Source organism: Lonchura striata, chromosome 3 (genome assembly GCF_050655825.1).
Source record: "Lonchura striata isolate lonStrDom1 chromosome 3, ASM5065582v1, whole genome shotgun sequence".
Classification (NCBI taxonomy): Eukaryota; Metazoa; Chordata; class Aves; order Passeriformes; family Estrildidae; genus Lonchura; species Lonchura striata.
The window spans coordinates 45865974-45888947 of record NC_140705.1 but is presented as its reverse complement, the minus strand read 5'-3'; the positions used below and the strand labels follow the sequence as shown (position 1 = coordinate 45888947).

General features: G+C 35.9%; 1 protein-coding gene across 2 annotated transcripts in view; it reads left to right on the top strand.

The window, feature by feature from the left end:
* REV3L (REV3 like, DNA directed polymerase zeta catalytic subunit) overlaps positions 1–22974 on the top strand; it is a 114549-nt gene that overhangs the window by 5594 nt on the left and 85981 nt on the right. The gene's annotated exons all lie outside the window — the stretch shown is intronic.

Below are 22974 nucleotides of genomic sequence, written 5' to 3'. Positions count from 1 at the left end.
CTTTCCACACTCACCTCATGATGAACTTTTCCTCTCCCCATTTTCACTACCATTTCATACACTGTCCCCCATAGTGGTCATTCCCTGTAGCTTCTTTAGTTTACTGTTCACAGATGAGCATCGTTCCAGTTGCTGCTACTTCCCATATTCTGTTTCCCAGAAGCCGGTACTACTTCTTGCTAAGACTTCCACTTTCTTCTGTGGCTTCACAGTGAGAGGATGCAAATGAGGATATAGCCATTGTGGTGAGGCTTGTGCCTTTGCATTACATTTCTACAGCCTTTCCCAAAACATAGCAGGGTGCAACTCTTGATAAAGGGTTGTTTTGTGGGCTACAGCATGGGCTAAAAGATTTTTGTGTTGTACAGTTTAGCTTCACTTCCAGCATAACATTTCTGCATCTTGCACTGACAGGCTTCTCATACTTCTGAAGAACTGTTTGAAAAAATGTCTCATGTATTAAAAGTTTAAAATTTCTAAATTGTTGGATTTTGGTGGAGATGGGGGTTTGGTGGGGTTGCGGGGTTTGGTTGGTTTTTTTTAAGAACCTTCTGGATTTTTTTGTTGGTTTTTTTGTTTGGGTTTTTTTTTTTTTTTTTTTAAGAGGCATTTGTTACATCCTTTGTATAGATGGCCTGCTGAGTTTTTTGAGCATCAGAGGCTGTCTGAATAAACTGAGATTCTGCTTCACTAGTATGGAACTTAAGTAGCCAGTTTCATACTTGCCTGTATACAACTCACTAAAATTCTGTTTCTTAAATAAACTTTTTAATACTGTGAAAAAATTAATGTTCTAAATAGAATCCAGATACTAGGTTCTTAACCAATATTTTGCTTCCTATTGTAGAGTACCTCTTGGTCAAGTCAATGAATATTTTTGTGCTGATGTAATTCAGTGGAAAAAATACATGCATAACTGACCCTATATGCTTAGAACTCAATCAGCTGCAGACTTCAAAGGGTCCCACAAAGTAGTTGCATCTATATTGAATCTGGGATTGGTTTTTACGATTAGTGTCCCTGGAAGTAGACCAGGAGCTTATCTATCTCAGCTATAATTTCCAGTTCTGTTACATATTTCTTAAGGGTGCTTTTCAGCTGCTGGTTGAAATATATTCTTTTTCAGTGTGTAAAATGAACCTCCTCAAAATAGCACACTAGTCTGAAAATAGTTGTCTGTCTTAATTTTACCAGAGAAGCACATGCATATCACAACTGAGGTTGGCAGGATGAGATGATGTGTAAACACTCAGTGAGAAACAGCTCCTGCTTAGTAATTTTTGCAGTCTGAGTAGACAAGATAAATCTCTGAAAGAAGGAAGCAGGTGTGATAATACCATGCTATCAATTTCTTCTCAGTCTCTCATATTCAGAGTTTCAGTATTGATCATATAATAATACCCTCTGCTACTACTAACTGTTGTCATTACCTTGGTTTTGTCCTTTACCCTTGGTTGACTTGATTGACCTCTGTGTTCAGTGGACCTTTGAGAAGCATGATGGTGAACATATAACCATTTGGAAGGAGGCAATATGAACACTCATACTAAAAGATTTATAGTCAATGTTCTATCACACAGATGAAGCAGCTAAAATTTTTAATAATGATTGGACAGAGTCACTAAAGATTCAGTCTCATGTCACAGAAGACCTGCTCATCAAAATCTCAGGACAATTAGAAGTTGAAAATTTTTTTTCTTCTTTAATTACACCTGAAAGAGGCTCTGTTATCTCCAGCTATTGCAAAGCCAGTATCTCAGCCTCCTGGTCTGTCATCACTGGATATTGAGATGATGACTGATGAACTTGCTTCTTTGCCTTTTCTTCACTGTCTGCTCCTTTATGTTACAGTTGTGTGCATTTTTTAAGTTCCTGCATATATCTCCTCTGCATCACATTTATTCTGTGGGGAAAATTGTTTCACTATATTGAATTATCTCACATTTCAGGAGCATGTTCTTGACAGACAGCAAGGTATACTTGTGTAAAGAAAAGGGTCCCACATCAAATAAATAGCAGAACTGTTAGTACAGTGAAGAAGCTGGTGTCTACAAGCAGTGTTATTTCTGCTACTACACTGCCCAATAACAAAATAATGTGAACAGTAAATTAAGGTTCTTTTATATGTTGACCAAAGTTACAGTTGTGGTAACAATTATAATGTTAAGGCATAGGCTTGGTTAATAAGGGCCAGGGATTGATTGCAAAGATCTGCTGTGAAATATGTATAGTTACACGTAATCACACTATTATTTCCAATACCTATATGTATTCTGGTGAAACTAATAATTCTGAAGAATACAGTGGAATAATCAAGTATGTGAACTTGCAAACAGGCAGTATTTTTCTGCCAGTGATACAGTTAAGACTAAGAATAGAGCCCAAAATATACAAGAACCTCAACAAATACCAGAAAAGTTTGTACCAGATATAAGGACTGTGTGAAATGTCACTTCTTGCATAGGCTTCATTCATGCATGTTTGTTAAGGCTCTTTTCTTTCAAGAGCTGCTTTTTATTGCAGGGGAGTTATAAGGTATGCAGAAGTTTGTGTATTTTTTGGCAGGGCATTTAAATAAAACTTCACACTTGCTGGCTGGGCTGAGCCATATGGCTTATTAAGGAACCATTTGATGTCTGTATGTTGCAGCCTTCCTGTGATCAGTATGCAGACAGCCATTTCAGAGAGCTTCTTCCCCAACTCATATATTTGCAGTCTGTCATGTTGACTGCATGTTTATGAGTTCATGTTATGTTACTTTTGTGTATATGTACATGCCTTCTCTGGTTTCAGGCTGGGGAGTCATCGTCCTTGGAGGCACTAAAAGTTCTTGGGCTGTGGTCCTGGGCAGCCAGCTCTAGGTGGCCCTGCTTGGGCAGGGAAATTGGTCCAGGTGACCTCCAGAGGTCTCTTCTAACCTCAACCATTCTGTGATTACAGAGGTTACTCTTGTCAGTAGTGAGTATCCAGGTGCTCTGTACAGCCTGTTTGTGTTTCCAGGTAAGCACAGTTGCATTCAGAGGATGTGGAAAGGTTGCTGTCTTTAAGCTGATTGCCCTACGGCTTACTGGAAGGTTTTGGTGTTGGTGAAAACTGATTAAGATTTGGAAAGAGGAAGAAAAGAGAATATTCAGTACAGAGGCCATTGCTAACCTGTGTTTGTCTTTTAGTGACATGTTTTTTTCCTAAAAATTAGAGAAAAAGTAGGAGCAGCCCTGCTTATTTATATTCAGGTTGTGCCTCTGTGCTGTTTGCTGACTAAACCAGTGTTTACCACAGAAAAGTTGTGTGTCCTATTTTAGGAGCAATATCAACATGTGGTACTCAGTATGAATATTGAAAGGACTGTGGAATGTTGCACCTAATCCATAATACCTGACACTACACCTCAGGGGAGGTTTACAATAGAAGTTTTCCGAGTTTTATATAATGAGATGTATAATGAGTCTTTCATTTTGTGTTTGAAACTACCTAGGTGGGTTTCTGCATAGCACAGATCTTATTAAGCAGTGAGAATTGGAAACTGAGTCAGCCCTCATGTTGGCAGGTACTGCCTTCAAATCAATAATGAACAAATTTTTATTTCTACCACCCCTATTATGCTTATTAACCAGATTACAGGGCTATTTTCTGGAGTTTTTGGTACAGAAACTTCTGTATTTTTTTTAGAAAAGTTACATATTTAAGCTAGCTAAAATGTTACAAAATACTTGATGAATCATTCTTTATGTTTTTATATGTCTTTGTCCATTGATCATTAAGCAGATGGATTTGTGGCATTCACATTTGTAATCAGTGAAACCTATTTTGCTGTCTGTAGGAAATCAGAAGAGACTACAGGCAGGTTCTTATGCTGAGGTAAAATGAATCTATGGTATCAAATATTTTAGTGTTTGAGGTGTTTGAATTAGCTTTGTGGAACTGACACTTAGCCATCTTTACTGGGGATGACCTGTTTATCTATTTCTTACATTAGAAGTGTGTTTTCACTCTCAGATTAATGTTCATGTCAGAAGGGGACATCTCTGGAGATTGTCTGGTTAGTCCAAGCACCATGCACAAAGCAGGACTTTCTAGAAAATGCCACAATCTAAGTGACTTGCAGTGTTTGACCACACTCACAACACACCAAACCAAACAAATAAAGAAAACCACCAGACTTTTTTTAAAGTTTCTTGTGTTTTAGTTTATGCTCATTGCTTCTTGTCCATTCATTGAGTGACACTGAGAAATCAGACTCACTCTTCTTTAGTACTTCCTATACACATCAATAAGATCTTCCCACTTTGTCTTCCTGAGGCTACAAAATCCTGACTTACTCAGCCTTCCCTTGTATGTCCAGTGTTCCCAGTCCTTAATTGTCTTTATGGCCTGACTCCAGTATGTCCATGTATAGTGCTGGAAAACCCAGACTGCATCCCACTCCAGGATGCATCCCACCAATGCTGAGTAGAGGAGAAACACCTCAACCTGCTGGTGTTACTCTTCCTAATGTTGCTCAGGACACTCTTTGGCCTTATTTGTGGCTGCTTGTTTACATTTAGGACCCTGGGTCCTTTTTATCAGCTGCTTTCCAGACAGTCTGCCTCCAGCCCCTCCCCTGGTTAAGACTTTTCATTTCTCCATGTGGGGCTTGATGGAGTTCTTCCTATTTCTTCAGCCGGTTATGAATGTCAGCATGACCCTCTGGTGTGTAAGGCACTCCTCCAGATTTTATCATATGCAAACTTGCTGAGGTACACCTGTTCAATGTCTAGGTCCTTAATGAAGATGTTGAACAACATTGACCTGAATTTTGACCTCTAAAGTACACATGTGTACTAAAGTACAATGACTGGCCTCTGTGATCCATTATTGCAAGGCTGCTTCTCCACACTTAAATTTCATTCCTTGCTGCATAACAGTCAAATCTGTTTTAGATATCTCCAGTGTTTGTCTTGTTGTCCCTTCTTTCTTTAACATGCCATCCTATGAGATGAAAGTATAAGCACTGCATCTCAATTCTGATTACAGCAAGATTTGTTTTGTAGCATTTATAAAACCTCTATAAATATCTTGGATATGTTATGACTGTGTAACATTAATAAATCCTGGATCTGGATTTTCTGGGTTTTGATGGTATGTTTTACCTGACAGAAAACGAGATAATTTTGTAAAATAGCTAAATATAAGTCATCATGTGACTATAAAGGTGTTCTGTATTGGAAATACAGTTTTAAATTGTCCCGTGTTTCTCATACTTCAGAAGAGTGACGTATGTTGTACATTTATGCCATGGTAATTCAGGTCATTCTTTTTTCTGTTTTTTTTAGGTTGTGTTTTTTTGTTGGTGGTGATTTTTTTGATGTACCATTCTTGAGGAATTGTGCATTGACATGTACATTTGTAAACCTGCAATTCCCATGCAGAAATTAATTTAGTGTCTTTACAGTACAGAATCCTGTTTTCAGTCTGATGCATTAAAAAATCCACAAGACAAGCCAAAAAAAAACCCAGAAAAAACCCATCAAGACACTTTCAGATAGATGGGAAGAACAGAATAAAGTACTGCTAAGCATTTACAGATTGTGCCAGCATGTCAGGTTTTGGTGAATTTGTGTTCTTATGCCAGCAGTTTGAAATCTAATCAAGGAAATAAATAGTCACTTTTAACCACTGCAATATTAAAGATGAAAGATTTAAGAATCAAAACCAGTTGTCTCAGGCAGGGTACAGATGATAGTGGGGTAGTCCTCACTCCAGAAAAGTTATGTTCTATATAAATGGGGCGTTAAAAGGTGTAGAAAGAATGGTATGTTATAAAAACAGATGGCATGGCAATATTGTTAAGTCATTATTTTGAAGTGGAATTTAGTAGGAGGGATATCCTGAATGGAAAAACAAGGGAAGGGTAGGATGTGTTGAAAGGAAGCCTGGGATCAGAAAGGAATACGTATAGCATGTGAGGTGAGCTGTGGGGTGGGGGAGGTTGGAGGCAGGAGAGTGCTGAGAGCCAAGATTGTGGAAAATATTGATGTTGGAGTTGCAGTAACAGGGACCAGTTATCTAGGGCTTCTCCCTTTTGGATTTGCTTGCTTTGGCTCATGGGGCTGACTGGTCCCCTGAAATTTATCTCTGGACTTGTGGCTGGAGGTACATGAGATGTTGCATAAGGTTTATTACTGCATAAGGTGCAGTGGAAGAGAGAAAAACAAAGTACCCTGGCTGAGAACTGTCCAAGAGGTGTAGAACATAGTGAAGAGCTACAGTATTCTCATCAGTGCTATACAGTTTGTGAACACCTTTTGTATTGCCTACTTTCTTGAAAATTTATATTATTTTTAGGTCAAAGGAAAATGTGAATAAAACAAATAAATATCTGGTGTTCATCTTCCCAGTGTATCAAGAGAAATAAACTAAAACCAGCCAGACTTCAAGCCAGATTTTGCTGTGATGGGTGCAAAAAAAAATGCATCTCTTGCTGGCTGAGTAAGATAGGTGGGCCTGCATAATCTTAGGTGCATATGTAGCAGGTTTCAGAAACAGAACAAAAACACAAATGCTGTGAAAAACAACACATTTCTTCAACCTGATTATCTCTTCTTTGGTGCCAATGGGCTTCTTGTAGCCTGTTTGTTATGTTACTGGGTTACTTCCACAAGAAACTTATGTTGTGTAAGTTTGATATATTGATTAAGAAAACCATAGTAATATCTTGTATTTTCCAGGTTAATCTTTGACCTTTTCAGAATGTTTTCCTCTTATGGAAACCACTAGCAATGCAGTGTTTTATGTTTATTAGTAATTTGCTTCTGTAGCCATCTGACTCATAGTAAGCCATTTAATTACAGTGAATATTTCAATTTTACTTTTTAAAGGATGAGTAACTGCATTTTTTACTTGTAGTACCCAATGACTTGGTATTTGGTATTTTGACAGCAGAACATGTAATGGTGAGAGGCTGAAGATTATGTGTTTGGCAGTAAAGTTGTGGAGATAAAATGGTGGTGGAAAAATAACAGTAGATTAAGAGTGGAACTGGCCAGAGAAACAGGAGTAAGAAACTGATTTAGGAGAAAACCTGGTGACTTAAGATTGTATGGCAGTGCTTTTATTGTCTGAAGATTCATAATTTGGCATACAAGGGTCAGGAGAAGCATATGTAATGCTTAAAACAGTAGTACAAAACTTGTGTATAAAACAGTAGTACAAAACTTGTGTATTGTTACAGCTGCTTTTCAGAAGGCATCAGTTGAAACTTAAAAACTTGACCATACAGTTGAATCTCTACATCAGATAACTTGATGAGTTTCCAATCCAGTGGTTTGCATTTTCTCTCTTCTATATTTAGCTAATGATTTAAAATGTTTTATTGTGTGCAGTATTGAACAAGAGTTTCTTAGTCCCAGAATTTGATACAGTAACCATAACAGTGAATAACTATTGCTTTCTGAAACCTTCTGATTTTGTTTGGCTTGTGTTATGACAAGTGAATGGTCATGTGTGGTTATTTTTTAGTGCTTTTAATCTAGACAATCACTTAGAATTTCAGGGAAGAGACAAGAGAGAGGGGAAAGGACTCATTCAACTCATGCTTGCTGAGCTGAGGAGGCTTTTGCAGGGTGTTCTTGGTATTCTGTTTTTTTGATGAAGGTCGACTCAATCTGTTGTCCTCAAGTAATTGGGTTCATTGTTAGCACAGTGTAATTGAGGTTTCAGCTGTTCTAGAGCTGAAAATAACTACAGCTTCAGACTGTTTTGTGAGCTGCATATTGATGCTGTAATGAGTAACTGAGAAAGGCAGATGATTTTCTACTGGCTGTGTTCTGAATTACTGCACACACTGAAGCTTTGCAGAAGTGTGCTGTTTGGGTTCATCAGAACAGTACAAGAGGATACTTCTAGTACTAGAGGTGGCATATTCCTGTGAGGATAACAGGAGGAGAAACAGATGAAGAAAAAAGAGGAAAAAAAAATCCTTGAGAATTCAAAGTCCATTCCATCTTCATTAATGAACGAATTTCAACTTTTTTCCATCTATACTGTTTTTTTCCGTATTAAAATGGTTTCTTTATTTCTTCAAATGTGAACTGTTCTGTTACAGATACCAGCCATTCCTTAAGGCAACTAGATGTAATGTAATCAGATATATTCTGCTACTCTGAATATAATCTGAGCTCTTCAATGTCTCTAAATTGTATTTAAGTGCACACCCAGAACCATAGTCTTTTTGACTGAGTAGAACCTCGTATAGCAGTTACAAATGTTATGAATACAGTTTTGAACGAAATTTTGCACGTTTAAATTAGATATTATTAATTTTTCATTTTTTCTTTTTTTTTTTTTACATTTAAGTAATATTTGGAAAACTTTCCAGCTGTTGTATTGATGCCCTTCATTTTCTTAGCATTTTCAGAAGAGTAGAGAAGGAATATGTGATAGGGAAATGCGTTCACTAAATCTTTGTGTCAATACCAGAGTGATTGGATATGATAGCAGTCCCATGTCTTTATAGTTCGAAGTGTGTGTTTCATTTGTTAGTGTGAATTTTTCTAGGGAGAATTCAAATGTTTGGGAAAACATTGTTTAGAAATCAGTTCAAGGATGACATTTTTAATTAAGGATTATATTGTCATCGATACAAAATAAATGACTTCTGGTAAACTTCTGTGGAAGTGATGGCAGTTCTTTTTTTTTGTGTGTGTTGGTTTTCTAAACATTCTTAAATATTATTGTTACTGGTGCCACCCAGAATCTCTCAGTGTCACTTTGTTACTTCTTTCTGTGAAACCTAGAGTGCTGGTGAAAGAGAAGGCATGTTGTGCTTTTCATAGTTGTAGTGAATTGAACCTTAATTGCAATTCCAGAAATTCTTTCCAGTGTTCCAGCCAAGGAATAAACAATCAAGTCCTAGTTGTTATTACTATTTGAGTACTAATCAGCTACTTTTTAAAGTAAAATGTTTCTTTTTTTCCTTGTAGCTCTTTATCCTTTAAATTCTGTGTAAAATCTTTAAAAGGACCAATGAGTAAAGTGGATTTTTAAAAATCTACATATGTTCTAGTAGCTGCAACATTGAGAACAAGGAAATCTCCAAACTGACACTGGCGGCTAGCCATGTGAAAGGACAAGGTGCCAACTGCATGAATTATTTGTTTTTCTGGAAAATAGCATCTATATATACTCATCCTGAAGTCAGAAGTAAATCTGGCCTGAGGTAATTTCTGCTTTTATGAGTTAGTTCAAGTTTAGTTCTGAAGTCATGAAGCATAGGTCACATCTGTAGTGAAAATTGCTGCTCTTTGACCATTTTTGTAGTTGCACTGTGGGGTCAAAAGCGCTTTTGCTATTCAGGAATTTCAGTCACATTTGAAAAGAAGTTCAGTTGCAACGGGACATCATTTTCTCTCATTACCAAGTTGTGTGTTGAAGTGTTTAGCTTTAAAAAGGCTTCTAAAGATCACCTGTCTTGAGGTTTAGTGGTATTTCTGCATAGGCCCATTAATAAACAAAAGGCTTTACTCCTGACAAGAATAGTTGGAATTGTTGTAGTTTTGTATTAGAATTTGCTCAAGCAGTTAAAAAATATGTTAAAAAAAAAAGAGGGCAAACAGATGTTTTGTGCTATTAGTAAAGAATGTGATGAAAATGGAGTGATCTTTTCCAGAGAAATAAAGTGAAACAAAAGAAATTTTGGATTGAATTAAGACTCAAAATTGCCATTGTGAAAATTTCAAATGAAAGAAAAAAAAAAAAAGAAATGCAGTAGATTATTATTATAATTAATATATATTTAGAAATGGCTTGCACCTTTTTCAGTGAGGCAAATATTTATGTTCTGTAATTGTTTGTTAATGGAATTCTTGATCCCCAGCTATTGAACAGTGGCAGCCACAATAACAGAATCGATGTGTCCAAACAAATGTCACATTTGCAGACTTTTTTTGTTAACACACCACTGTTGTAAGAAACCATGTGTTAGATCTTTCTTTGTTTTAAAAGTTTCTTAATACGTGAGACATCAAGATTTCAGTGGACAATTCATCAGTTGGGTACAAGAAAATTTGTCAGTAGATGATCTGGTTGATATAACTTGATTTTTCAGTAGTATCTAAGAATCACAGTTCCTATACATCTAATATATTTCTGGCTGTCTCTAGGAATTCCATTCTTACAGTTTTTTGGTTGGTTGGTTGTTTTAATAGAAATGTGCTGCAGATGTTTTTATTTAGAACCAGTAATTGGAGTCCTGTGGGGTTTTTTAATGCATAATTGTCACTGGTAGTTGCTTACTTGTAGGAGAGAATAAAGAAAACCCACAGTCTCATTTGTGATTTGTGTATGAGGTTAAGTTTTTAGTTCTTTTTGACCATAATTTTGAAGTGACTGCTATTTTTCATGTAGTCATATCTTAAGGTTTTTGTCTCTGCCACAGCTTCCCAGTTTACATCCTAAACAGAATTTTATACATCAAGACTTGAAAACCTGGTAATAGCAAGATAAATCAAAGTACTTACCATATCAAACCACTGCCCGTTTAAGCAGTATCGCTGTTATTTGGTCATTACTTTGTACATTTACATATTACAGTTATTTTCAATTGGATTCAACTATTGCAAGATAATATTTCCTTCAAGTTGGCCTTGCAGAATTATGCTCAGATTGAAAGCTGAAAGTAATGTGCAGAATCTTTGCAAAGACATTTGAATTTTCTTTCTTTTAATTCAACTCCTGCAAAGAGTGGATTTTGAGTGTTTATCACATACATAAATTGCTTTTTTCTCTGAATGCCGTGTATGTGGTTAGTGGATGACTTTGTCCTTTAAGATGTTTAATCAATTATTAATTTGGTTATTACAGATGTAGAATCAAGTCTGAGGGATTGAATGACTTTTGTACAAGGTCATGGTAGATTTGAAGTGGGATTCATCCTCCTTTTCATGCCACTAAGTATTTTAATCACGAGACCATTATTTAAGATAATGATATGCACTAGTGCTTCTAAGAATTCCTCATGAGATTTGTGCCTTTATGCCATAGTATTTTGTGCAGATTTGTACAGCAATCTAATGAGCAATAGACTGGATACAAGACATTGTAGAATACATATTTTGGAATGTCACTAAACAGAAGGTTTTATTAAAATATTGCATTTTGATGGGAATTAAGGAAGACCCATTTCATTAAAGTTTATGGTTTTTTTATCATGTGCTAAGAATGATTTTGAGGATTCTTTATTGAGAAGTGATTTTCAAGACTCACAGCATAGCATTTTGTGCTCTGAAAATTGAAGTTTTGACTATGCTGTGTTTCCTAATGTTCTTGAACCATATTCAAGTGTAAGTCTACATATATGATAGTGCACTTCCACTTTCTGAAAGAACTGCTTGAAGGATAGTCCCTGACATAGTTTGGCTCACATAGGTCCTTTATTAAGAAAAAAAAAATCCTGGACAGGGAAACTTGGCAGGCAGTCCTATTGGAAAATAATAAACATGCCTCTGCCAGAAGTGTTTGAATTTGATGCAGTCATCTGGTCAGGACTAGTAGCTGCTTAGAGAACTATGAATAGCAACAGTAAAGGCAGAGGAACAATTTTCCTGCAGGCATAGGGTTTAAATGATGCTTATTTGGAAGACTGCCTTTGTCATCAAAGAGTTGGAAACATAGGGGATTTTTCTCTTAAAGTTTTTTTCCTGACGATTAAAATCTCTTTATACTACATATAATTAAAAGGTTTTGAACATTGATTTTAGAACTGTGCAAAAACACTGCAGTGAAAGCAGTGAATTATTGTTCTGGCCAAAGCCAAGACAGAAAATAAATAACTTTACCTGTGTTTCTGTATTTCAAGGTCTTCTGGTGGTTTGGGGCCACCATTCTTTTCTGGTTTTTCAAGAGGAAGTTTTTTAGCTTTGAACAGGCTAGAGCCCTGGAAGTTTTAATTGTCACATTTTCTTTAAGCTTGCACATGACTTATTATTATATTTTCTCTCAACAGGAGGGCTTCAGGTTGTTTTCCCAGTCCACAGACATAATTGTTAATACCATGATGTAGCAGTCACCTGTGTGAGAAGTTCTGCTGGGTCAGTGCTTTGCTGTTGATTAACTTTGTATCAAAAGTAAAATAAGTACATTCAAGTTACTTGACTTGGATTCCAAAGAATCAACAGCATGTTGGTCCCAGTCATATAAAATATTTTTTAAGCACAGATTTTTCATTCTGATTATGGTCCATTTCTTCCAGTTGTCCAATTATTTGAATGCTCACTGGAAAACTAAGAGCAGTCTCATGGCTAGGGTGCTAGAGTTCAGATTTTGTTTCTTCTGTCAGTTTCCTGTGAGGCTTTGGAAAATGTTTCTAATATCTATAAAAATATAATTAGAAGTAAAGTATTGATTTATAAACAGGCACAGTGCTGCACTGGTAATCTAACCTGAATAATTTGAATCTACATTGTCCTGTTTCCACCTTTTGGCCTAATTGCAAATAAGAACATTTTCTTCATTGTCCTGAACTTCGCTATCAGTACTTCCAGTTTCTTCTGTTTTGCATGCCTGAGCGAGTTCAAGTGTGTCAGTTGTTTCTTAAACTCATTATTCATAATTTCATCAGTATTGTTGAAAGGATTGAGTTAAACCTTTCTCTCAAAAGGACCAGGAGCTGAGACAGTGAAATAAATATCATTGTCCAGAATAGAAGTGAAACCACTAGTACTGGAAATAAAATGTGCATAATTTCAATTCTGAAACATGAGAATGGGAAAATTTCTGTTCTGTGGTACTGGTGTCCTCAAGAGATTTTTCTAGACTTGAACTGGGGTCTCTAGTTGAGTAGTGCTCATTGCTTTACGAAACTGTACATTTTGAGAAATGTTTTACTTCTTCTTTAAAAGAGCAAGAGATGATGGCAACTTTATACTTCAACAGCCTAAAGCCATTTACTAATCAGTAATCTTTACAGAGTGGGAGTTAACTGCAGCAGTAACTTTCCAACAGACCTCAGGGACAAAAAAACCTGGAGCTGTGATCCCTCAGTGTACTTCTGAACTTGTATAAACTTCATCATCAGTCTCCTGATACAAGATCATTATTGTAAAGTTGTTGCATGGCTTCAAGAACATGGTCTTTCTTTTCAAATCTTGGAAATTAAATAATTGCTTCTGAGGAAGACTCTTATGTACTCATTTAAGGTGTGTCTTCATTAAGCAGTTAGCAATTAGTGCTCCTTTCGTTCTTCACCAGAAGTGTATTGTATAGTTTCCTTTAACAACCTACCTGTATTTTCAGATTTGGTCAAGCTTACTGATTTTAGGAGAAATCATAGATTGGAATTCAAGCACATTTCTTATTCAAGCTTGTTGTGACTGTGCAGCTAAAATTATTTTTGGGGCTTGTAGTCCTCCAGTCCTCTGGTTGTAGTTCTCAAGGGACATGTAAACTGACAGTATGTGCTAGTAAACGCTCTTGGAGGATCTCAGCATGAAAAGTAGAACATACCACTAGAGGTACATGGATGAACAAAGAGTAGTGAAGATGCGCAGTCATTACAAACACCTGCTAGGTGCATCTGAACACATGTGAATAAAGCAAAAGCTATTTTCGAAGAGATAAAGACTATTGCTTCTCTGACAACAAAAAGAAAAATATGTTCAGTAGCTTCTAGTTCTCTCTGCTTTCTTTTATGGCTAACTTCTACTATTCCAGGAGCTGTAGCATGAAGAAACAATGGTTTGAGAAGGTTACCATATGTGTATTCTGCCACCAGCTGAAATAAAGACCTAATAATAAATGCTTTTTTCCCCAAGTTCTTGGGTAAAACAATCAATCCAGTACAGAACAAGTACGGAATAAACTGATTTCAGATATTTAATAATTTCATCAAAATTTTATTAAAAGCATAAAAATTATATCAATTATAATTAAAATTATATTAAATTACCTTTCATAGCTAGTCTGTAGTGTTATTTGCAAGTTTTGCCTGTTAGTATGGTAAGGAGACTTTATCCTGTTTACTTACTAAGTGTACAGTGTCCTGAGAATTCTTCTCCTGTCCACATTACTCCTGCTTTTAGCTAACATTTAATCATAAATTCTGCACCATTCTTTTTGTTATTTTGGTTTCTTCATATGTATACTAGCCCTGTTTTTTTATGAAAACCCTTAGTCTACATGGACCTTTCATTAATGCAATGAGATGTCTGTATTTGGTTTGGATGTTGCTATTCCAGTTACCAGTTCTACTGAGGAGCTTAATTAAGTCCTCTGGGTGTCTTAAATGTAGATGGCCTCCATCCTATTATTAAAATATGCAACTTTCAAACAGATTACAGATCAGAATTGAGGATTTACTTTGATGCAACTGGATAGTAATGATTATTTTCTCCGTGCATTGGAAATGCAAGTTCTTTGTGTTCTTTACGCATGATCCATTGATGATCTGTTAATCTCAATGGCTTAATATAATAATATGTGAAATTTTTGTATTAAGCTTGTAAAGGTATTTGATACCTTTTTGCAATAATGGTAATTACTAGACATACATTTTCAAAACCTGAATCAATAAAGTTCTGCTAGTGCAACTTTGTATACAGTTTTGTATAATACAAGCTGTTCCTTGCCATCTTCAATTTAAGAATTTTTTTGCAAAGTCAAACTTCTGAGAATAATTGCAGCAATCCAGGAGACATAAGAGAAAGCTTCTTGGAAGCCCTTGTTTTGTGATTTGTCATTTTAACTTTATTTTCAAATGAGATCCAATTCTGTAGTAGTAGTTGCAAGGAAGCATTCAACACGAGAATTAAGTCAATGTAGTTGACTAGAGCTGTCAGAGATCCTGAAACAATAGCTCCTAAAACTGTACCAACCTAAATGCCAGTAGTAGTGGTCCAGAGTACTTTACTGTTTGATTGTTCATTGCACTCTAGAAAGTAATACCATGTTTATGTACATATCACTTGCATTCTGAAAAATGTAGAGCCCATACAAGCTGCTAATCAATAAAAAGAGTGAAAGAGCATACATACGTAAATATTAAAATGAACAGCAGCGAACTTTCAGATTTAGAATCTCTTTTCTGAAACAACTTTTGTAAAACTTTAGACTTGCTAACATAATTAATGTCAAATAGGGATATTTCATGCACATTATAATTATTTTCTTGAAGAAAAACTACCCCACTGCTTTTTCTATTGTTTCATTTTTTGTTGGGCTTAAGGCTAATTGTGGTTGCGATTGGGTGGCTTAAACATTTGTTAAAATACATTTGTGTAGAAATTGGAGTCAAATGGACAAAAACCCCCTTAACTAAAGTACTAGACATTGCCATAGATCACCTGCTTTAGATTACTCTGCTTTGAGCAGGGAGGTTGGATTAGATGGTGTCCAGGGTGCCTTCCAACCTCAACTGTTCTGCCAATCTGTTATATGACAGAAGAATTGCATTTAATATACCTACATTAAAAATGGGTTTATCCAACTAGTTTGTATTTCAGATTTTCTTCTTTGTTTTGTTGAAGTATTTTATCTCATTCTATTGTCTTGAATTAAAATAAATAATACTTAAGTCATTTTTATGTGGTATTTATTAATGGAGCTGTTTCTCAGTTCTGAAGGAATATTATCTATATATATAAATTTCATCAAACTTAAGATATTTGTTCTGCACCTACTTGAAAAAAAAGTGGTCTGTGTTACAAGATCTATTTAGAAAAACTTCTTAGTTCTAGGTCACCACTTTACCTTTTCCATGGTTTGGTTTTCTTCTAATGTCTTCATCAGGCCACTACACACTGACATATGATTTGTGATTCCCTAAAAATGGAAGTGTAATAGTTATTCTATTTGGATAAAGGAGCATTATTTCATCCAGGTAATATAAGGAGAAGCTCAGTACAGCTAATGGTGATGCGCTGTAGTTGCTCATGATGAAGCGTTACAGACTTGTAAAAACCGAGCTGCAGGAGAGACTGGATATTGTGTGAGTAAGTGCTTAAATCTTCAATCATGGAACAAAGGCAAACAGCCAACACTTAGTAAAATTTGCATAGTTCAGATTAGGTTGCATTTGATTGCTGACATTTAACAGCGCACTTAGCTGGCAGAGTATCCCTTCAGAACATTTAAACTGTCAGCTTTGGTGGTCAAAATGAGTAAAATTAAACTAGGAGTACTACAACACAATTGAAAAGGAGAAAAAAGTAAGTAAGTAAATAAATCTGAGCTTGACAGAGCTTTTTTAGTCCCACAAGTAAAATTTTAGAATCAAGACATTTCAAGCATTTTTCCTTATTTGAATGAACACACCCACATGCTCTAACTACTATATATATAGATAAAATGTCTGTAGTTAGAAATGTTACCATGCTTCTGATAGACAGTGTATCTTGTTTTCAGTTGGACTCGTTTTGAGCTCTATGGTAAACATACTCTTGCATATTTTTTGGCATTCTTATTGACACATTTTTAGGTTTTTGTTCTTGTGCTGCTTGTTTAATTGATTGCTCCTTAGCTGTATGCCATGAAATACAAGCATACTGGCTCTTTCTGGCCTGTTAAACAATATCCCTTATAACTGTAGTAAAACTTACTAAAGTAATTTATGGAGAGTAAAGGACACAGGAGAGAACTGCTTGAGAATTTTTTGTTTAATTCTCAGTGCAATGTAAAATTCAAGGTAAAAGTTTTCTGATAGCTGTGTCACGTGATGCCATATGTTTTCATTTGATTTGAATTACATATATTTCAGAGTAAGAGCTGGAGCTTGGTCTTTAGAAAAGCTCAATAACTTTGGCAGTTTCATCTCTTTAAGGAGCATAAATCTTTCACCTGAGAAGCTACTGATAATAATACTTATTTATAGCGAACTGTTTTAGTGCAAGTTGATAATTCAATTTGTTTGTATAAGTAAAATGCAATGTTCATAGAATTCAAGAAAGATGAAGAATAGTGGCAGTCATACATAGTTATGTAGATCACACGGTAGAATTTGAGTGTTCAGACAAAGTGTGGTGTTGTATGTAAGAACAAAGAATGTAAACAAAGTCCCTGGTATGGAAAACAGCGACTGTGAAAAGAATTTCAGGTCATTGCAGACAACGCCTGGGCTAATGTCATTTTTGGTTACGAGAGAATGCCAGCGTTGAAGGTAGCATTTGTGAAACAGATGTGCTAAACAGTGTGATTCGGTGGCATTGCATTTTAAATTATGTAGGAAAAATATAGGAGGCTTTGAAGAATGCTCAAAACATTTTTTCCCCTCTAGAGGATATTACAATAAAATTTTATTAGATGGTATCAGGAGCTTGTGAAGAAGTGATGAGTTCTAGCTTATTAAGAAAATTACACGGAAAAAAACCCTAAAATTCAGGCTAGTGAAATTCAAACAAACACATAGGCAATGAAGAATTCTAGAGAGAGGAATTTAAAGACTTCTGAGCTGCCTGTTAAAAGAAAGTAGTAGCCACATATTCTCCTAAAGATAGATATAGATCTTTCTAGAATGGCTGCTTTTGTCACGTAAGCACTGGACAACCAGGTCTGTAATGTCCTGGAATACAGACAGATTGAAAAAGTCTTCCCCCATAACTTAGAAAAAAAGAACATTAAATATCAGTCCACTGCATCAGTATGATTCAGTGCTGTATCAGTGCAGGGTTGCTTCTGGTTGGGAAATACTGCTTGTAGTTCAGTCTCAGCAATATGGAGTACTAACTACAGGTGCGTGAAGTAGAAAAATTTAAGTTCCAGCTCCCCATTAGGCTCCTTGTGTTACTTCAGAGTTCACTAACCTGAGCTGTGTGTAAACAGCTGACCTCAAATACTGGGAATTTAGATAAAATACATGGGTAGGATAGTGCTTTCTCTATCTTGGAGCTCATGAGAGAACTCACTAGCTTTGCAGCACCACTTTGATGGTGTTACCCTGTAGTAACAGCTCTGCAAACTGTCATAGCAGGAGCAGCTGATATGCTGTAAATTTATGTGCTGGTTCAACCTGCTGTAACTTGTGCATGTGCTCATACTTCCAGGGATGACAGGCAAAACATCTTGCCTGTGCTTTCAAAGCATTTGAGCAATCTGTTACAGTGTCTTCAGCTGGTGTCACTGCCACAGCGGAATCAGAATTTGAAGCTAAATGTAACTGTTCCATGAAATGTGTCCATGGCTAATCAGGGTCTCTGCCATTTTCTTACTATGGGAGAGGGAGATTAGTGTCATAGAGCAGAGGCCTTTGTTGTCTTCCAAAAGCGGCTGTTAAATGCATAATTTGAGTAAATTTTAGCTTGATAAATCAGTTCTTGAGATGTCCTTGTCCTTAGAAATGTATCTGATTAATAATTCAGCATGTGCAGGATTGTATTCTTCTGACTGCTTGTGACTTAAAAGAGAGAATTGCCAATACTGAGTGCTCTCACACGTAGCTCAGGGCATAAAGGGCAAGTGGCTTCTACCTCCTGTCTGCTCTTTCTGGTTCTAAGAGAGAATCCTGTAGTGAATACATGCCTTATAAAATAAATGTGATGTGACTAGAATTTATTTGCTACTTGTTTCTTTCTCCTGTTCAAACAAGATAAGCCATGTGTGGTAGCATTTTGGCCAGTGGCAAAAGCACAGTGTTTCAATTCATAGGATCATTGGGCTTTACTATTTATCCATGATTGGTAAACATTTGTGATACTTAGTATTTTGGCACATGGCTATTTTCTTGCTTCCTTTGTGTGAGGAAACAACTACTTCTCAGGTAGTGCTGGATCTGTTTAGATCTACTGAAAGATTGGGCAAGTGCATTGGTGTAAAAAAGCCACTGTTTAGTAAATACAAGTGTAGTTTGGCAAGCCCAGTCTGTTTTTATTCAACCTTCTTTCTAGCATATAAAAAGTAATGCTGTAAAAAGCATCTTCAGAAGAGCACAGCATCAGGCCAGATGTGGTTTGCTTCTGTAGTGTGTGAAATAGAAAGAGAAAGCCTCAGCTGTTCATTTCTGAATCAGTTGGGTTTTTGTCCTGTTAGTGTTAAGCACTTCAACATTGAGTGTTCTGATCATCATAATAGTCTTTGAAACAGTTATCTTTATTTCTAGACAGATTGAGTTATTTATGGCAATACAGGTATTTCACTGGTATTGATTTAATTTATGGCATTAGGAGACCTTTCCTGGCATTGCCATTGCCCTCATCTCTTTTTGAGCATGTGAGCGCTCATTGCAAAATATGACTCAGTATTGTTTTGGAAACAAATGTTTCCAAATAGTCAGACCCATCCACTGAAAGAAGCTTCCATGGCTTTGGAGATTTCTTATTCAGTCTACTTTGCCCAACCCATGTTGATGAAATACAAGTTAGAATTAATCACTGGAGAATTTTTCAAGTGGAATTGAGAGATAATTGTTGTAAAAGGAGCAGCTGATGTCATCACATTTTGTGCAGGATCCTTACCAGTTACAGAAGGATTGGATCTCTTCCAGACAATGGGCTTCATTTGTTGAAAGTAGATGTCCTTCACTGAATATTCACCAGATTCAGTATTACTCATTTATGTCTATCACAGGGTAACTTCTCCAGCTTGAGTGAATATTGTCCTGGTTAAAGCCCAGTTTTTAAAAGGAGAACTAAGAGAGGAAGAGAGTATTTTTTAGATCACTGCTTTCTGGCAAATGCAGCTATGGGCTTAGTAGAGAGGACTTTCTAGTGACAAACTGTCAAGCACTCTGCACTGTATTTCTCATAACACTTAATAGCATGGAATCAGTACTATTTGCTTGGCAGTGTAAGTTGTATGTGATACTTCTGATTTAACATCACTGGCTTTGATTATTTAAGCTGAACATGCTCCTAATAAGACTTTAAGGACGTGATGTCTATTGACCATTCCTCTGTTTAAGAAAGATGGTGAAATGTATAATTTCATTTAAAATTTTAAAAATATCACAAAGATGTGATTCTCTTTGTCTTTTTTGCTTTGTGTTACACATTGCTGTAAAGTTTCATCATGGATGGTAATAGGAGGAAACCTAATTTATCTGGTGACTATATGACAGGTAAAAAGCAAGGAAACATAGAACATGGTAGAATATATTGGGAGTTTCTTAGAAAATGCATCTCATGATGACAGCTTGAAATTTCCTCCAACTTACTCAAACTTGAGTGCATATAACATGCTCCTGTAAAATGTATTTCTAAATATACATGGCAGGGAATAGTTTTTTTGCTTTCTTGCAGTTTCTGGAAGTAGTTGTGCCTCTGAAACACTGGAGAGATGTTGTCTATCAAACTGCTGTCTTAATGTAGGATGAATTACCTGTTGAAGTGGTCCAGTCTGCTGCTAGTCCCCTTTGAAGCAAGCTGGTGCTTAACTCATTAGACTGCATGAATCGCATGCTTTAAAAAAAAAGTTGGCTCTCTGGACCAAGAAAAAAGATCCGTCTGATTCGTAATAGGTCTGTTCTGACAGCTAGACACATGGAAATAAAATACTTTATTTTTCCCCTCCCTCTCTTCAAGGAACAGCAGTACAGAGAAGCATCTTTATGTCGTCAATGTTACCACAAAATATGTGATACAAGTTTTGGATTGAAGTATACATAGTGAAATGAGTCAAGGTAGGAAAATGCAAATAAAGAGGCTTCCACATATAGACAGAGGATTCATGGGCCCCAAAATACAGGCAGGTAACAAGACAGCTCACGTTGTTTAAACATGGTGTGATAAATACATGAACAGTACTAATTTTGCCCATCTAATATCTGCTAATTTTTGCAGTGATTCTTCTTTTGCTGGAATAATTTACTTGGGACCAGGAATGTTTTAAAAATAATTTTGACTGTATTAGCTCAGTTTGAAGTTAGACAGTCCCTTATTATATGTGGTTCCATTAGAAAAAAGGAAGTTACATTATGCATGTTTGTAGTGTACACAGGGGGCTTGTCTACACAATTTTTTTATAAGCAATGAACTACAAATGGGACTTTAAAGCACTTTTTAAAACTAGAATAAAGGTACTTTAGAAAATAGCCTGTTTTGTAATACACATCCCTAGAGCTATATATTTTCCAGTTAAGTGCAGATGTTAATTATTAGTTGGTTAACCTCAAACTTCTTTGGAGCAAAAATGTAAACCTGGTCACATGGCAAGCCCTAGTGTTGAATTCTATCACCAGTACTTCTTAAAAGTTTTCTTAACAATAGTCTTACTTCTTTCCAAATGTTTAAGTAAGTCTACATTCTTTTGCATGCCTAACTGCAGATTGTGGTGGGTGTGTCTTGAATCCTGTATTGGGTGTATTCCAGTTAGATTGCTTTTGTTCCACTTTTGAATGTGATTTGGTAAATCATAATTCTGACACAGTAACTTTGTGCAGATTTGTTTGAATCTCCAATGCTGAGCCAATTTCTTCTGCTATAAATTCTTTGTGAACTTTCATGCATATTTTTTTTCCTTACGTAGATTTTTATTTATAAGTATAATTACCAAAACTGACATAGTTTCACTTATGGTGGAAAGACCATTTATTGCTGTATGACACTGTCATGTTTTTGGTTTTTTTTAATTGTTTTAATCAGGTTGGGAATCACAGCTGTATTCTGACTAGTAGCTATGATGCAGTAAATCTGTCTTAAAATGGTGCCCTTCAAACTTTACTGATTTTTTTTTATTAATTTCTTTTATATTGTGATCCCATAGTCTTATAGTGTGAACGCATGATTACACATTGGTCTCTTATTCTGCCCATTTATGTTGTCCAGCAAATAACTGCAAAGTATATAAAACTTTACTGGTACATTTCTTGATTGTGAACATCACCACCATCCCCTATTTTTTTTTAATGACAAAAAGGGCAGAAATGTGACTTCTACCATTCAATAGCCATTGTCCTAACTGATACAATTTTAGTAACATTAATATAATTGCTCTAGTTTTAGAAATAATTTGTTTTACACTCTGGATTAATTAGTTCTTTTTCTCCACATGAAACTCAAGTCATGTGATGTAGTTTACTAGTGATAAGAAAAATAGAATTTGTGTCTTGAAAATGTAGACTGAATCCTTTTCTGTTTCTGTTTGGAAGCTACTTGCTTTCTCAGTCTAGTTTGCCAAAAAGACTGTAAAATACTGTCTGTCCAGCTTGCTTTAGTAGTAAGAAACATTTAGAGCCGTTGTTTACTTAAATACATTAGAGCAGTTAGTTAACTGATATTTTCTTCTATTTGCAGAAAAGAATTGCTTTTTATCTCTCTGTGGAAGGGGCACAACATAAAAGCTCTATGAGTGTACCAGCCATTCCTTCCCACTTGTAAGAATGTGGCATTACAGGAATTATTTTGCCTTGCCTTTTAAAGTAGCTAACAATTAGATTATAGTTTGGGATGCTGCATATGCTGTCTATTAGCTGACATTGATACTGTATGAAGCAAGAAGTGTGCACAACTGTCCTTTGTGGTTTTGTGTCCATGTGTGCTGGCACAGTAAGTTGTGCAGTTGTGGTGAACCTGGGGAGCTGATATGTGGTGAAAGGGTAATTGTTTTGCAGGATGAGTTTTTAGCCAGGTCAGTGTTCCAGTTCAGTTCCTAGTGCAGATTTCCAGTCTTGTTCAGTCTCAAAAGAGAAGTGGAGAGCAAGACCAGATGACTTGGACAGCTTAGATTTAATCTGATTTTGTCTCTACTGTATAGCCAAATTGCTTTTTCTAAAGAATGACTTCTCAATGTTATTTCTCTCTGCATAAACACCTGGAAGATGTTTTTGTATTAAAATGCATGGAGTGCGTTTTAATCTCAAAGAAGATTTTAAGATTTTTTTTTGTTTCTTTGTTTCCTTATGCTGTATTTTGGTTTTTTTTCATTCCCTTATCTTTCTTTGAGAAATAAAAGGACAAATATTAAAAACTGAGGAACATGAATAGCGAATTTCCAAGTTTGTAAAACTGTTATTTCACTTCTTCCAAGGTATTGTTAAGGTTAAAAGTGGGTGGGGGAAAGAGTAGTATCTAAACATTG